Source organism: Pseudophryne corroboree, unplaced genomic scaffold, assembly GCF_028390025.1.
Source record: "Pseudophryne corroboree isolate aPseCor3 unplaced genomic scaffold, aPseCor3.hap2 scaffold_490, whole genome shotgun sequence".
Lineage (NCBI taxonomy): Eukaryota > Metazoa > Chordata > Amphibia > Anura > Myobatrachidae > Pseudophryne > Pseudophryne corroboree.
Window position 1 is genome coordinate 392774 of NW_026970098.1, and position 13063 is coordinate 405836.

Consider the following 13063-nt stretch of genomic DNA (forward strand, 5'->3'; position numbering starts at 1 on the left):
ACTTTCTTGACCATGCTACTTGCTTGAAAGATCTGGGAGCACATGGAAAACAGTACAAACCATGCAGTATCACAAGAGCCTTTATTTGATCTTTCATGAAGATAGAGCAGAATTGAGGACACGTCAACAATTTCTGCCGAAGGTGGTTCATCTTTCCACATGGTGCCTTTGGCCACTGACACCTTCGTTGAGTCAAAGTCTCTGGCTGTGGTCAGAACTTTGAAAATTTATGTCACCAGAACGGTTCAGATTAGGAAAACAGAGGCTCTGTTTGTCCTGTATGCTCCCAACAGGATTGGGTGTCCTGCTTCCATGTAGACCATTATGCGCTGGATCTGTGGTAAGATTCAGCATGCTCATTCCATGGCAGGATTGCCGTTACTGAATTAGGTGAAGACCCATTCTACTAGAAAGGTGGGTTCATCCTGGGCAGCTGGTCGGGGAGTCTCGGCATTGCAACTTTGCCGAGCAGCTATTTAGTAAACACTTTTGCTAAGTTTTACAAGTTTGATACCTTGGCTGATGATAACCTCAAGTTGGGTCATTCGGTGCTGCAGAGTCGTACGCACTCTCCCACCCGTTCAAGAGCTTTGGTATAACCCCATGGTTCTTAATGTGACCCCAGCATCCTCTAGGTCGTATGAGAAAATAGGATTTTAATACCTACCGGTAAATCCTTTTCTCTTAGTCCGTAGAGGATGCTGGGCACCCGTCCCAGTCCATACTGTGTCTGCAGTTATTACTTGTGGTTATACACATGTTATGTTATGGTTCTGGTCAGCTTTTTGCTGCAATTGTTCATGCCGTTGGCTTGTGTTCTGTTGAATGCCACGTTCTGCGGCATGCTTAAGGTGTGAGCTGGTAAGATGCTCACCTTAGTTTAACAATAAATCCTTTCCTCGAAATGTCCGTCTCCCTGGGCACAGTTCCTATAACTGGAGTCTGGAGGAGGGGCATAGAGGGAGGAGCCAGTTCACACCCTTTGAAAGTCTTAAAGTGCCCGTGTCTCTTGCGGATCCCGTCTATACCCCATGGTTCTTAATGTGACCCCAGCATCCTCTACGGACTAAGAGAAAAGGATGCCCTTGCGCACTATCCTGACTTCTCCTCCCGTCTGCTTACTTTGTGCCTTCCAACGCACAATGCGAACTACAGGTGGTGCTGCAGGGCCCACACCCTTTTACTTGCCTTACAGAACAGCTCTGGAGCTGTTACAGTGCCCAGCTGCTGCAAGAAATCAGCTTGAATGCTTCAGGGGATGGGGCATGGCCAACATGAGCCCCACACCAAAGGAGGGTGGGGGTGTTTAATGCGAACTAGGGGTCATCCAAGCACCGCAAAAGGCCGCTATGCCCTGCATGCCCCTTTTCTCTTTTCATATGCAGATGAGGGTTCCAGCCAACTTTGGCCCACATCTTGGATGACATCACCGTATGCAAATCCGTCTTCTGCAGACCTTCCCCCAGGAATGCTTGTACTAGTTGTTGCATATGGTTTGATATTTGATGGTGCTTCAATATTAGGCAGCCTTCCACCCTCCCATGTTCATCTGAACAGATGTGGTCTCCCTGCAGTTGTTGTCCCCAGACGAGAGTTCCCTTGTGCGTCCTCAGTTGAATCTCCTTAACTTGACGGGGTAGGGGCTGCCCGAGCAGCCACCCTCCCCAGCCCTATCCCAACTCATACTTATTTTGCATATGAGATCTCTTGATCATGAAGATTGTTCTCACAGGGTGAGGTTCATCCATTATATTTTAAAATAGGAAGGTACAAATTACATATTTGAATTGCATCTATGTGCTGGATTCAAATGTCCCCCCCCCCCTTCCTTTCTCAATTGTGCCCGTCAGCAGCTATTCTAAGGTTGCTGCCAATGGGTGTGACACATTAATTTCTTCTGTGGGGTACACTGGACTCCACAAGGATTCACATTGGGGTGTAGAGTAGGATCTTGATCTGAGGCACCAACCGGCTCAAAGCTTTTGACTGTTCCCAAGATGCTCAGCGCATCCTCCTCTATAACCCCGCTTCCATGAACAGGGAGCTCAGTTTGTAGTTGGTGCCTTCAGTAGCAGGCCACTTAACAGGGGCCTGCCTCAGGCAGCCTATTCTTAGCTATTAATTTTGACAAGAAAAGAAGAACTTGTTTTATGAGAATCTACAAGGGCTGCAGCAGGCTAGGTCTAATAGACATCTTTACTGCAGCTTCATCACTCCCAGCGGCGCTGTATACTCCCGTGCCCTGGTTGCTGGGTCACTGCAGCGGAGGCTCCAGTTTCTTCCTAAGGTCAGTCACACACACACCGCCCTTCCGGATCACGAGGCCGCTGATGAAGGGGAGCGTGGCCGTAGGGGGTGGACCGTGTGCGCACTGGCGTGGACACTGATTACTGGGCAGCCGCTCCACTAGCCACCAGGTACAGTTAAGGAGCACAGGTCTGGGAGTTTTACTCCTATATTAACCCAATTTTGTACTGCCCGCAGCGCATTGTGATAGGTAATAGGGCCTGATTCAGGTTGGAATGCAATCACAATAAGCGATCCAACTGCAAAAATTGCTAACAGCATACGCATGTGCCTGCATTTTCTGCGGCACCCCGCAGAGAATGCGATCGCCTCTGCCTGTCAATCGGGGCGGGGGGGGGGAGAGGGGGGTCAGCAACACTCCATTTCCAAGTCAGGGATGGAGCGGTGCGGGGGCAAGGCTTCAAAATGGGGTCTGCAACGGAGGAGACACAGGGGGCGTGGTCACAGCGGCTGTATGACATCACATTCAGCCGCTGTGATCACAAAAATGGTGGCGGCTTCCTGCGCGCACATACAGTCTGCACCAGCAGGAGGCTACACCATTTTTTATGATCACGCTGAACTGCAGTGCGACTGCAATTACAGCATGGTCAAGAATGGAGGCGTCATGCTGGGTGGCCATGCCCTGTCACTGTGCAGGAGCCAGCACCGCACACACACTAGTCCCCGGGTGCAGCCCCCAACCCCCGGGACACCCGGAGCAACAAAATGTAGATTCAGGCCACCAGGCCACGCCCCTACCTATGAAACCATGCCTCCTTTTTACCATTGCGCTGCTTATCTGCGCGCACTGCATTACAATCTCCTTCGCCACCTCTCTGGGTGTCACCAGTGATAGTGACACCTCTGCCATGCTTGTAGCAGCTGGTCCTAAGATCTACGCCTCAAGCCCTGAGTGTTTGCCCTTGTGACTTGTTGATCATCATAGCGAAGCAGATGCTTACAGAAAACTGCAGGGGCTTAGATTGAAAATAAAAAAATTGATGGGTATAAGGTAGAGAGGAGCGGGTTCGGTTCTCCGAGAACCGAATTCCCGACGAACTCCACGTGGTTTACACTGGTCCGAGGCAGGCTCGGTTGTTCCCGCCTGACTCGGAAAACCTGAACAAGGGAAAATGTCATCATCCCGCTGTCGGATTCTCTCGAGATTCGGATTCCATATAAAGAGCTGCGCGTTGCCGCCATTTTTACTCGTGCATTGAAGAGAGAGCGGAGAGGACGTGGCTATGTTCTCTCAGTGGAAATCTCAATATCAGTGCTCAGTATCAGTGGTTACTTATTGCTGCTCAGTAATACTAGTAGTGTGTCTCTCCTGCTCAGTGTCAGTTCTCAGTAGTATCCTCATCAGTGCTCAGTATCACTGCTCATTGTCTTGTGCTGCATTGTGGTGCTCAGCATACTACAGTACATTACTAATAGTCCAGTGCTGCATCTTGCTGCTCAGTGTCAGTTCTAGTATCCTCATCAGTGCTCACTATCACTGCTCATTACATTGTGGTGTTCTGTATACTACAGTAACATAGTAATATAGTAACATATAGTAACATAGTTTTTGAGGTTGAATAGAGGCAAATTGCCCATCGTGTTCAACCTGTTTTAAGTTGTGATGATTCTACATACTTGCTGAATAATGTTTTATGACTAGTTAGCTACTATAACTCATGTTACCCCCGGATTAACCATGTTGATATTTTAAGTATTATAACCTTGGATAGCTTTTTCATTCAGAAATGTATCCATTCCTTTTTTAAATCCAATTACAGAGTCCGCCATTACCACCTTCCCTGGCAGGGAATTCCACATCCTGATTGCCCTAACAGTGAACATCATAGTATCTCACCTGGCAGGTAAGTAGGAGTTGGGCTAGAGCTGTGGAGGATTGCTGCTCGGGCACCCCCTGTCAAGTGAAGGAGATCCAACTGAGGCAGCACAAGGGAACTCTCGAAAGAAGAACAAGGCTAGAGGAAGATCTGAGACAAAGAAATCTGACTTTTACCAGAGCTGACCAGAGGAAAGCACAAACGCAGTCCCCCACTACCACAAATAATGCAGTCAAGTTTCCCACATTTGGGGAAATCACAGGGGTCAGCATACCCAGAGTGCAATGAATGAACCTCACCCTGGGAGAACAATCTTCATGACCATGGTATCTCCTATGCAAAATAAGTATGATTTGGGATAGGGCTGGGGAGGGCCGCTGCTCAGGCACATCTCTGTCAAGTAAAGGAGATTCAACTGAGGCAACACAAGGGAACTCTCATCTGGGGACAACAACTGCAGGGAGAACACATATTTTCAGATGAACATGGGAGGGCAGAAGGCTGCCTAACACTGAAGCACCCCCAAACAACAAACCAAATGCAACTACTAGTGCAAGCATTCCTGGGGGAAGGCCTGCAGCAGATGGATTTGCATATGGTGATGTCATCCAAGCAGTGGGTCAAAGTTGGCTTCAACCCTCGTCTGCATATGAAAATAAAAAAGGGGTGTGCAGGGCATGGCGGCCTTTTGCGGCGCTTGGATGACCCCTAGTTTGCATTAAACACCTCCACCTTCCTTCGGTGTGGGGCTCATGTTGGCTATGCCCCAGCCCCTGAAGCATTCAAGCTGATTTCTTGCAGCAGCTGGGCACTGTAACAGCTCCAGAGCTGCTCTGTAAAGCAAGTAAAAGGGTGTGGGCCCTGCAGCACTACCTGTAGTTTGCATTGTGCGTTGGAAGGCACAAAGTAAGCAGACGGGAGAAGTCAGGATAGTGCACAAGGGCATAGAAGGGAGCGGCTCAAGAAAAGAGAAGTGGAAACAGACAGCAAACTAGGCTGGAGAGAGACCTGAGACAAAGAGATCTGAATTATACGAGAGCCGACCAGAGGAAACACAAATTATGTAATCAAGTGTCCCACATTTGGGGAAATCGTAGGAGCAGCACACCCAGAGTGCATTGGGTGAGCCTTGCCCTGGGAGAAGCACCTTCCTGATCATAGTATCTCACCTGGCAGGTAAGTAGGAGTTGGGCTAGAGCTGGGGAGGGTCGCTGTTCGGGCACCCCCCTGTCAAGTGAAGGAGATCCAACTGAGGCAGCACAAGGAAACTCTCGAAAAAAGAACAAGGCTAGAGGAAGATCTGAGACAAAGAAATCTGACTTTTACCAGAGCTGACCAGAGGAAAGCACAAACACAGTCCCCCACTACCACAAATAATGCAGTCGAGTTTCCCACATTTGGGGAAATGACAGGGGTCAGCATACCCAGAATGCAATGAATGAACCTCACCCTGGGAGAACAATCTTCATGACAATGGTATCTCCTATGCAAAATAAGTATGATTTGGGATAGGGCTGGGGAGGGCCGCTGCTCAGGCACATCTCTGTCAAGTAAAGGAGATTCAACTGAGGCAGCACAAGGGAACTCTCATCTGGGGACAACAACTGCAGGGAGAACACATATTTTCAGATGAACATGGGAGAGCAGAAGGCTGCCTAATACTGAAGCACCCCCAAACAACAAACCAAATGCAACAACTAGTACAAGCATTCCTGGGAAAAGGTCTGCAGAAGACGGATTTGCATACGGTGATGTCATCCAAGCAGTGGGCCAAAGTTGGCTGGAACCCTCATCTGCATATGAAAAGAGAAAAGGGGTATGCAGGGCATGGCGGCCTTTTGCGGCGCTTGGATGACCCTTAGTTCGCATTAAACACCTCCACCCTCCGTCGGTGTGGGGCTCATGTTGGCTATGCCCCAGCCCCTGAAGCATTCAAGCTGATTTCTTGCAGCAGCTGGGCACTGTAACAGCTCCAGAGCTGCTCTGTAAGGCAAGTAAAAGGGTGTTGGCCCTGCAGCACTACCTGTAGTTTGCATTGTGCGTTGGAAGGCACAAAGTAAGCAGACAGGAGAAGTCAGGAGAGTGCACAAGGGCAAGGGCAGGGGCTCAAGAAAAGAGAAGTGGAAACAGACAGCAAACTAGGCTGGAGAGAGACCTGAGACAAAGAGATCTGAATTATACGAGTAGCCGACCAGAGGAAACACAAATTATGTAGTCAAGTGTCCCACATTTGGGGAAATCGTAGGAGCAGCACACCCAGAGTGCAATGGGTGAGCCTTGCCCTGGGAGAAGCACCTTCCTGATCATAGTATCTCACCTGGCAAGTAAGTAGGAGTTGGGCTAGAGCTGGGGAGGGTCGCTGCTCGGGCACCCCCCTGTCAAGTGAAGGAAATCCAACTGAGGCAGCACAAGGAAACTCTCAAAAAAAGAACAAGGCTAGAGGAAGATCTGAGACAAAGAAATCTGACTTTTACCAGAGCTGACCAGAGGAAAGCACAAACACAGTCCCCCACTACCACAAATAATGCAGTCGAGTTTCCCACATTTGGGGAAATCACAGGGGTCAGCATACCCAGAATGCAATGAATGAACCTCACCCTGGAAGAACAATCTTCATGACCATGGTATCTCCTATGCAAAATAAGTATGATTTGGGATAGGGCTGGGGAGGGCCGCTGCTCAGGCACATCTCTGTCAAGTAAAGGAGATTCAACTGAGGCAGCACAAGAGAACTCTCATCTGGGGACAACAACTGCAGGGAGAACACATATTTTCAGATGAACATGGGAGAGCAGAAGGCTGCCTAATACTGAAGCACCCCAAACAACAAACCAAATGCAACAACTAGTACAAGCATTCCTGGGGGAAGGTCTGCAGAAGACGTATTTGCATACGGTGATGTCATCCAAGCAGTGGGCCAAAGTTGGCTGGAACCCTCATCTGCATATGAAAAGAGAAAAGGGGTATGCAGGGCATGGCGGCCTTTTGCGGCGCTTGGATGACCCTTAGTTCGCATTAAACACCTCCACCCTCCGTCGGTGTGGGGCTCATGTTGGCTATGCCCCAGCCCCTGAAGCATTCAAGCTGATTTCTTGCAGCAGCTGGGCACTGTAACAGCTCCAGAGCTGCTCTGAAAGGCAAGTAAAAGGGTGTGGGCCCTGCAGCACTACCTGTAGTTTGCATTGTGCATTGGAAGGCACAAAGTAAGCAGACAGGAGAAGTCAGGAGAGTGCACAAGGGCATAGAAGGCAGCGGCTCAAGAAAAGAGAAGTGGAAACAGACAGCAAACTAGGCTGGAGAGAGACCTGAGACAAAGAGATCTGAATTATACGAGAGCCGACCAGGGGAAACACAAATTATGCAGTCAAGTTTCCCACATTTGGGGAAATCGCAGGAGCAGCACACCCAGAGTGCAATGGGTGAGCCTTGCCCTGGGAGAAGCACCTTCATGATCATAGTATCTCACCTGGCAGTTATGTAGGAGTTGGGCTAGAGCTGGGGAGGGTCGCTGCTCGGGTACCCCCCTGTCAAGTGAAGGAGATCAAACTGAGGCAGCACAATGGAACTCTCGAAAGAAGAACAAGGCTAGAGGAAGATCTGAGACAAAGAAATCTGACTTTTACCAGAGCTGACCAGAGGAAAACACAAACACAGTCCCCCACTACCACAAATAATGCAGTTGAGTTTCCCACATTTGGGGAAATCACAGGGGTCAGCATACCCAGAATGCAATGAATGAACCTCACCCTGGGAGAACAATCTTTATGACCATGGTATCTCCTATGCAAAATAAGTATGATTTGGGATAGGGCTGGGGAGGGCCGCTGCTCAGGCACATCTCTGTCAAGTAAAGGAGATTCAACTGAGGCAGCACAAGGGAACTCTCATCTGGGGACAACAACTGCCGGGAGAACACATATTTTCAGATGAACATGGGAGGGCAGAAGGCTGCCTAATACTGAAGCACCCCCAAACAACAAACCAAATGCAACAACTAGTACAAGCATTCCTGGGGGAAGGTCTGCAGAAGACGGATTTGCATACAGTGATGTCATCCAAGCAGTGGGCCAAAGTTGGCTGGAACCCTCATCTGCATATGAAAAGAGAAAAGGGGTATGCAGGGCATGGCGGCCTTTTGCGGCGCTTGGATGACCCTTAGTTCGCATTAAACACCCCCACCCTACTTCGGTGTGGGGCTCATGTTGGCCATGCCCCAGCCCCTGAAGCATTCAAGCTGATTTCTTGCAGCAGCTTGGCACTGTAACAGCTCCAGAGCTGCTCTGTAAGGCAAGTAAAAGGGTGTGGGCCCTGCAGCACTACCTGTAGTTTGCATTGTGCATCGGAAGGCACAAAGTAAGCAGACAGGAGGAGAAGTCAGGATAGTGCACAAGGGTATAGAAGGGAGGGGCTCAAGAAAAAAGAAGTGGAAACAGACAGCAAACTAGGCTGGAGAGAGACCTGAGACAAAGAGATCTGAATTATATGAGAGCCGACTAGGGGAAACACAAATTATGCAATCAAGTTTCCCATATTTGGGGAAATCGCAGGGGCAGCACACCCAGAGTGCAATGGGTGAGCCTTGCCCTGGGAGAAGCAACTTCATGATCATAGTATCTCACCTGGCAGGTAAGTAGGAGTTGGGCTAGAGCTGGGGAGGGTCGCTGCTCGGGCACCCCCCTGTCAAGTGAAGGAGATCCAACTGAGGCAGCACAAGGGAACTCTTGAAAGAAGAACAAGGCTAGAGGAAGATCTGAGACAAAGAAATCTGACTTTTACCAGAGCTGACCAGAGGAAAGCACAAACACAGTCCCCCACTACCACAAATAATGCAGTTGAGTTTCCCACATTTGGGGAAATCACAGAGGTCAGCATACCCAGAACGCAATAAATGAACCTAACCCTGGGAGAACAATCTTCATGACCATGGTATCTCCTATGCAAAATAAGTATGATTTGGGATAGGGCTGGGGAGGGCCGCTGCTCAGGCACATCTCTGTCAAGTAAAGGAGATTCAACTGAGGCAGCACAAGGGAACTCTCATCTGGGGACAACAACTGCAGGGAGAACACATATTTTCAGATGAACATGGGAGGGCAGAAGGCTGCCTAATACTGAAGCACCCCCAAACAACAAACCAAATGCAACAACTAGTGCAAGCATTCCTGGGGGAAGGCCTGCCGCAGATGGATTTGCATATGGTGATGTCATCCAAGCAGTGGGTCAAAGTTGGCTTCAACCCTCGTCTGCATATGAAAAGAGAAAAGGGGCATGCAGGGCATGGCGGCCTTTTGCGGCGCTTGGCTGACCCCTAGTTTGCATTAAACACCTCCACCCTCCGTCGGTGTGGGGCTCATGTTGGCTATGCCCCAGCCCCTGAAGCATTCAAGCTGATTTCTTGCTGCAGCTGGGCACTGTAACAGCTCCAGACCTGCTCTGTAAGGCAAGTAAAAGGGTGTGGGCCCTGCAGCACTACCTGTAGTTTGCATTGTGCGTTGGAAGGCACAAAGTAAGCAGACAGGAGAAGTCTGGAGAGTGCACAAGGGCATAGAAGGCAGCGGCTCAAGAAAAGAGAAGTGGAAACAGACAGCAAACTAGGCTGGAGAGAGACCTGAGACAAAGAGATCTGAATTATACGAGAGCCGACCAGGGGAAACACAAATTATGCAGTCAAGTTTCCCACAGGAGTATATAGGATACGACCCAGTGGTACCTGACGACATAGATACTAACAGCTATTTAATAACATTACGCTAGAAAGTGATTATTAGCAACATATATATCTATATAAACAACCCCGCCAGGGTTGTGCCTTCAAAAATAATCACACACGGACACGCTTTTTAAACCTTTTTTTCACATCTCTTTATTCTTCTTATGCACATGTATGTTAGTTCTGTGATTTTAACCTTTATGTTTCACTGCAGTTTGGGATAATAATATTAATATTTATCCAATTTTAATACATACTTAATAAAGGTTATATTTTATGATTCATTCATTCTGTCCAGTGCGTCAACAGTGCAGATTTCTTCTTGTTTTTTCTCCCAAATTCTATAACAATGACAGTAAATGTTGTTTCTTTTCAAACAGAACTTTCTTGACCATGCTTCTTGCTTGAAAGATCTGGGAGCACATGGAAAACAGTACAAACCATGCAGTATCACAAGAGCCTTTATTTGATATTTCATGAAGATAGAGCAGAATTGAGGACACGTCAACTATTTCTGCCGAAGGTGGTTCATCTTTCCACATGGTGCCTTTGGCCACTGACACCTTCGTTGAGTCAAAGTCTCTGGCTGTGGTCAGAACTTTGAAAATTTATGTCACCAGAACGGTTCAGATTAGGAAAACAGAGGCTCTGTTTGTCCTGTATGCTCCCAACAGGATTGGGTGTCCTGCTTCCATGTAGACAATTATGCGCTGGATCTGTGGTAAGATTCAGCATGCTCATTCCACGGCAGGATTGCCGTTACTGAATTAGGTGAAGACCCATTCTACTAGAAAGGTGGGTTCATCCTGGGCAGCTGGTCGGGGAGTCTCGGCATTGCAACTTTGCCGAGCAGCTATTTAGTAAACACTTTTGCTAAGTTTTACAGGTTTTAGAGTAAAGGAGATTCAACTGAGGCAGCACAAGGGAACTCTCATCTGGGGACAACAACTGCAGTGAGAACACATATTTTCAGATGAACATGGGAGGGCAGAAGGCTGCCTAATACTGAAGCACCCCCAAACAACAAACCAAATGCAACAACTAGTACAAGCATTCCTGGGGGAAGGTCTGCAGAAGACGGATATGCATATAGTGATGTCATCCAAGCAGTGGGCCAAAGTTGGCTGGAACCCTCATCTGCATATGAAAAGAGAAAAGGGGTATGCAGGGCATGGCGGCCTTTTGCGGCGCTTGGATGACCCTTAGTTCGCATTAAACACCCCCACCCTCCTTCGGTGTGGGGCTCATGTTGGCCATGCCCCAGCCCCTGAAGCATTCAAGCTGATTTCTTGCAGCAGCTTGGCACTGTAACAGCTCCAGAGCTGCTCTGTAAGGCAAGTAAAAGGGTGTGGGCCCTGCAGCACTACCTGTAGTTTGCATTGTGCATTGGAAGGCACAAAGTAAGCAGACAGGAGGAGAAGTCAGGATAGTCCACAAGGGTATAGAAGGGAGGGGCTCAAGAAAAAAGAAGTGGAAACAGACAGCAAACTAGGCTGGAGAGAGACCTGAGACAAAGAGATCTGAATTATATGAGAGCCGACCAGGGGAAACACAAATTATGCAGTCAAGTTTCCCACATTTGGGGAAATCGCAGGGGCAGCACACCCAGGTGAGATACTATAATCAGGAAGGTGCTTCTCCCAGGGCAAGGCTCACCCATTGCACACTGGGTGTGCTGCTCCTACGATTTCCCCAAATGTGGGACACTTGACTGCATAATTTGTGTTTCCTCTGGTCGGCTCTCGTATAATTCAGATCTCTTTGTCTCAGGTCTCTCTCCAGCCTAGTTTGCTCTCTGTTTCCACTTCTTTTTTCTTGAGCCCCTCCCTTCTATACCCTTGTGGACTATCCTGACTTCTCCTCCCGTCTGCTTACTTTGTGCCTTCCAATGCACAATGCAAACTACAGGTAGTGCTGCAGGGCCCACACCCTTTTACTTGCCTTACAGAGCAGCTCTGGAGCTGTTACAGTGCCCAGCTGCTGCAAGAAATCAGCTTGAATGCTTCATGGGATGGGGCATGGCCAACATGAGCCCCACACCAAAGGAGGGTGGGGGTGTTTAATGCGATCTAGGGGTCATCCAAGCACCGCAAAAGGCCGCCATGCCCTGCACGCCCCTTTTCTCTTTTCATATGCAGATGAGGGTTGAAGCCAACTTTGACCCACTGCTTGGATAACATCACCATATGCAAATCCATCTGCTGCAGGCCTTCCCCCAGGAATGCTTGCACTAGTTGTTGCATTTGGTTTGTTGTTTGGGGGTGCTTCAGTATTAGGCAGCCTTCTGCCCTCCCATGTTCATCTGAAAATATGTGTTCTCCCTGCAGTTGTTGTCCCCATATGAGAGTTCCCTTGTGCTGCCTCAGTTGAATCTCCTTTACTTGACAGAGATGTGCCTGAGCAGCGGCCCTCCCCAGCCCTATCCCAAATCATACTTATTTTGCATAGGAGACACCATGGTCATGAAAATTGTTCACCCAGGGTGAGGTTCATTCATTGCATTCTGGGTATGCTGACCCCTGTGATTTACCCAAATGTGGGAAACTCGCCTGCATTATTTGTGGTAGTTGGGGACTGTGTTTGTGTTTTCCGCTGGTCAGCTCTGGTAAAAGTCAGATTTCTTTGTCTCAGATCTTCCTCTAGCCTTGTTCTTCTTTCGAGAGTTCCATTGTGCTGCCTCAGTTGGATCTCCTTCACTTGACAGGGGGGTGCCCGAGCAGCGACCCTCCCCAGCTCTAGCCCAACTCCTACTTACCTGCCAGGTGAGATACTATGATCTTGAAGGTGCTTCTCCCAGGGCAAGGCTCAACCATTGCACTCTGGGTGTGCTGCCTCTGCGATTTCCCCAAATATGGGAAACTTGACTGCATAATTTGTGTTTCCCCTGGTCGGCTCTCGTATAATTCAGATCTCTTTGTCTCAGGTCTCTCTCCAGCCTAGTTTGCTGTCTGTTTCCACTTCTCTTTTCTTGAGCCGCTCCCTTCTATGCCCTTGCGCACTATCCTGACTTCTCCCGTCTGCTTACTTTGTGCCTTCCAACGCACAATGCGAACTACAGGTAGTGCTGCAGGGCCCACACCCTTTTATTTGCCTTACAGAGCAGCTCTGGAGCTGTTACAGTGCCCAGCTGCTGCAAGAAATCAGCTTGAATGCTTCAGGGGCTGGGGCATAGCCAACATGAGCCCCACACCGAAGGAGGGTGGAGGTGTTTAATGTGAACTAGGGG

At 48.9% G+C, this 13063-nt stretch overlaps 11 non-coding genes and 1 pseudogene across 11 annotated transcripts; 3 read left to right on the forward strand and 9 right to left on the reverse strand.

Moving 5' to 3' along the window:
- Positions 1-4313: 4313 nt before the first annotated feature.
- On the reverse strand, positions 4314-4477 carry LOC135029686 (U1 spliceosomal RNA). Its single transcript, XR_010225788.1, has one exon. It is a non-coding gene; the product is annotated as a U1 spliceosomal RNA (small nuclear RNA).
- Positions 4478-5148: 671 nt separating this feature from the next.
- Positions 5149-5311, reverse strand: LOC135029622 (U1 spliceosomal RNA). Its single transcript, XR_010225727.1, has one exon. It is a non-coding gene; the product is annotated as a U1 spliceosomal RNA (small nuclear RNA).
- A 152-nt stretch (positions 5312-5463) lies between these two features.
- Positions 5464-5627, reverse strand: LOC135029512 (U1 spliceosomal RNA). The gene has a single exon (XR_010225638.1). It is a non-coding gene; the product is annotated as a U1 spliceosomal RNA (small nuclear RNA).
- A 668-nt stretch (positions 5628-6295) lies between these two features.
- Positions 6296-6459, reverse strand: LOC135029602 (U1 spliceosomal RNA). The gene has a single exon (XR_010225715.1). It is a non-coding gene; the product is annotated as a U1 spliceosomal RNA (small nuclear RNA).
- A 152-nt stretch (positions 6460-6611) lies between these two features.
- LOC135029700 (U1 spliceosomal RNA) lies at positions 6612-6775 on the reverse strand. The gene has a single exon (XR_010225801.1). It is a non-coding gene; the product is annotated as a U1 spliceosomal RNA (small nuclear RNA).
- Positions 6776-7445: 670 nt separating this feature from the next.
- LOC135029597 (U1 spliceosomal RNA) lies at positions 7446-7608 on the reverse strand. The gene has a single exon (XR_010225711.1). It is a non-coding gene; the product is annotated as a U1 spliceosomal RNA (small nuclear RNA).
- Positions 7609-7760: 152 nt separating this feature from the next.
- Positions 7761-7924, reverse strand: LOC135029697 (U1 spliceosomal RNA). Its single transcript, XR_010225798.1, has one exon. It is a non-coding gene; the product is annotated as a U1 spliceosomal RNA (small nuclear RNA).
- Positions 7925-8626: 702 nt separating this feature from the next.
- On the reverse strand, positions 8627-8761 carry LOC135029609 (U1 spliceosomal RNA; annotated as a pseudogene).
- Positions 8762-8913: 152 nt separating this feature from the next.
- Positions 8914-9077, reverse strand: LOC135029514 (U1 spliceosomal RNA). Its single transcript, XR_010225640.1, has one exon. It is a non-coding gene; the product is annotated as a U1 spliceosomal RNA (small nuclear RNA).
- A 2361-nt stretch (positions 9078-11438) lies between these two features.
- Positions 11439-11594, forward strand: LOC135029631 (U1 spliceosomal RNA). The gene has a single exon (XR_010225732.1). It is a non-coding gene; the product is annotated as a U1 spliceosomal RNA (small nuclear RNA).
- A 674-nt stretch (positions 11595-12268) lies between these two features.
- LOC135029526 (U1 spliceosomal RNA) lies at positions 12269-12432 on the forward strand. The gene has a single exon (XR_010225652.1). It is a non-coding gene; the product is annotated as a U1 spliceosomal RNA (small nuclear RNA).
- Positions 12433-12584: 152 nt separating this feature from the next.
- LOC135029613 (U1 spliceosomal RNA) lies at positions 12585-12747 on the forward strand. Its single transcript, XR_010225722.1, has one exon. It is a non-coding gene; the product is annotated as a U1 spliceosomal RNA (small nuclear RNA).
- Positions 12748-13063: the final 316 nt, after the last annotated feature.